We start from the raw sequence: 3,115 nt of genomic DNA on the forward strand, positions 1-3,115 counted from the left end.
AAGCTTTTTCATAGGAGGTGTATTAATTGGTCGTATCGGAATCGTGGGTAAGATGCTCGGATTCATAGGAAGGTGGTTGTTAGAATCAGGGTTTTTATAGTGAAGTTGGTGGTATATAGTTCTGGTATATAGGGGCTGTGAAATGCTCCGAAGAATAGGATTGTTGTGAGGATATTTATTATGATGATGTTGGCGTATTCTGCTAGAAAAAACAGGGCAAAGGGACCTGCTGCGTATTCTACGTTAAATCCGGAAACGAGTTCTGATTCCCCCTCTGTGAGGTCAAACGGGGCTCGGTTGGTTTCTGCTAGTGTAGAAATGAATCATATTATGGCCAGGGGTCATGCAGGGATAACAAGTCAGATAAATTCTTGAGTGGTAATTAGTGTGGCTAATGTGAAGGATCCGTTTATTAGTAGTACTGATAAGAGGATGATGGCTAGTGTGACTTCATATGAGATTGTTTGGGCTACAGCTCGTAGGGCTCCAATTAGGGCGTATTTTGAGTTTGAGGCCCATCCGGATCATAGAATGGAGTAGACGGCCAGGCTGGATATGGCTAGTATAAATAGTACTCCTAGGTTTATGTTAATGAGTGGGTATGGTATGGGCAGCGGGATTCATATAGTTAGGGCTAGTGTAAGGGCTAGGATGGGTGCTATAATGAATATGAATGTGGAAGATGTGAGGGGTCGGAGGGGCTCTTTAGTGAAGAGTTTCATGGCGTCTGCAATGGGTTGGAGTAGGCCGTATGGTCCTACGACGTTTGGTCCTTTGCGGAGTTGTATGTAACCCAGTACTTTACGTTCAACTAGGGTTAGGAAGGCTACGGCGAGGAGAATAGGGATAGTTAGTGAGAGGATGTTGACTATGAACATGTTGTTAGGGAGAGGAGTTGAACCTCTGATGATAAAAGCTTAAGTTTTATGCAATTGCCGGGCTCTGCCACCCTAACAAACCCGAGCTCTACGGGTGATATGTTTGGATAAACTGTCTAGATTGAGATTATATCATCTATTTGGTTAAAGGCGCTTTAGCAAAGTGGGCCCTATTTCTCTTGTCCTTTCGTACTGGGAGAAATTATTTAATAGATAGAAACCGACCTGGATTACTCCGGTCTGAACTCAGATCACGTAGGACTTTAATCGTTGAACAAACGAACCTTTGATAGCTGCTGCACCATCGGGATGTCCTGATCCAACATCGAGGTCGTAAACCCTATTGTCGATATGGACTCTAAAATAGGATTGCGCTGTTATCCCTAGGGTAACTTGTTCCGTTGATCAAGTTTTTGGATCAATAAGTGATGTAGTACTTTCGACTAGTTAGTCTAGATTTAAATCACTCGGAGGTTGTTTTATTCTCCGAGGTCACCCCAACCTAAATTGTCGGCCCATGGTAGAGGTATGTTATCCCTGTCGGTTGATTATCAAGATCTCTTTGGGTCGGTTAATTAAAGCTCCATAGGGTCTTCTCGTCTTATTGTCATATTCCCGCCTCTTCACGGGAAGGTCAATTTCACGGATTGGAAGTAAGAGACAGTAAAGCCCTCGTGTGGCCATTCATACAAGTCCCTATTTAAGGAACAAATGATTATGCTACCTTTGCACGGTCAGGATACCGCGGCCGTTTAACTGATGTCACTGGGCAGGCAGTGCCTCTAATACTGGAAATGCTAGAGGTGATGTTTTTGGTAAACAGGCGGGGCTTGTGTTTGCCGAGTTCCTTTTACTTCTTTTAATCTTTCCTTGAGTTGCATGCCTGTGTTGGGTTAACAATTAGCTTGATATGTTTGCTTGTAGTTAGGTTGTATTTATCTTGTTGTTAACTATCAGTGGTTATCCGTTCTGATATAAGCTTATGCACGGGAGAAATATTTCTTGTTACTCATATTAGCATTATTGCTTCTATTATTAAATAGATTAGCCCAGTTTTAAATTAGGAGTTGGTTGCGTTTTTTGACATTGAGATGTTCTGATTGTTGAGCTTGAACGCTTTCTTAATTGGTGGCTGCTTTTAGGCCAACTATGGTTTGTGTTTATGCTTACTCTCTAATTAAGGCTGTATCCTAATTCTAAAAAGCTGTACCTTTTTAGACTATATTTTAAACTTACATTGGAATTTCAGGGTTTTGAGGTAAGTTTAAAGTTGAACTAAGATTCTGTTCTGGGCAACCAGCTATCACCAGGCTCGTTAGGCTTTTCACCTCTACCCACAAATCTTCTCACTATTTTGCGACATAGATGAGTTCATCCTGTAATAGATTGTTCATGGGTAGCTCGTCTGGTTTCGGGGGGCCTAGCTGAAGTTCTCTTTGTTAGGTTATTCTAGCTAATTCATTATGCAAAAGGTACAAGGGGTAATCTTTGCTGTATAGTGCTTTTAGTTTTTTCTTTCATCTTTCCCTTGCGGTACTTTCTCTATAGCGCCAAGTTAAATTTCTATCTCCTATACTTTTATGGGGCAACTAAATGTTTTATTTTACTTTCTGATGTTAATTGCGTTTGTAGATGATTGGGCTAGCTTTGGCTCAAGATGGTCAGTTTAATATGAAATCTTCTGGGTGTAAGCCAGATGCTTTGTTTAAGCTACATCTTGTCATCCAAGCACACTTTCCAGTATGCTTACCTTGTTACGACTTGTCTCCTCTTGTGGATGTAATGGTTTGAATAGGTTTCTTCAGGGTTTGACCACTTGAGGAGGGTGACGGGCGGTGTGTGCGTGCTTCATGGCCCAATTCAATTGAGCTCTCTATTCTCAAATTTACTACTAAATCCTCCTTGAATTCTTAATTTCATAAGGATTTTCGTGGATGTTCTAGTTGTAGAAAATGTAGCCCATTGCTTCCCATCTCATGGGCTACACCTTGACCTAACTTTTTTGTGTCAAGATACTTGTGCTTACTTTTCTTCCTTTTTAGGGTTTGCTGAAGATGGCGGTATATAGGCTGAATTAGCAAGAGATGGTGAGGTTTATCGGGGTTTATCGATTATAGAACAGGCTCCTCTAGAGGGATATAAAGCACCGCCAAGTCCTTTGAGTTTTAAGCTGTTGCTAGTAGTTCTCTGGCGGATAGTTTTGTTTGAGCTAACTATCTAGGTTTAGGGCTAAGCAT

General features: G+C 41.4%; 1 pseudogene; it reads right to left on the minus strand.

Moving 5' to 3' along the window:
• Window positions 1–2,595: 2,595 nt before the first annotated feature.
• LOC144615591 (18S ribosomal RNA) lies at window positions 2,596–3,115 on the minus strand (annotated as a pseudogene; the record flags this gene model as incomplete).

Source organism: Panthera onca, unplaced genomic scaffold (assembly GCF_046562875.1).
Source record: "Panthera onca isolate mPanOnc1 unplaced genomic scaffold, mPanOnc1 haplotype 2 h2.h2tg000240l_path, whole genome shotgun sequence".
In the NCBI taxonomy this organism is placed as follows: domain Eukaryota; kingdom Metazoa; phylum Chordata; class Mammalia; order Carnivora; family Felidae; genus Panthera; species Panthera onca.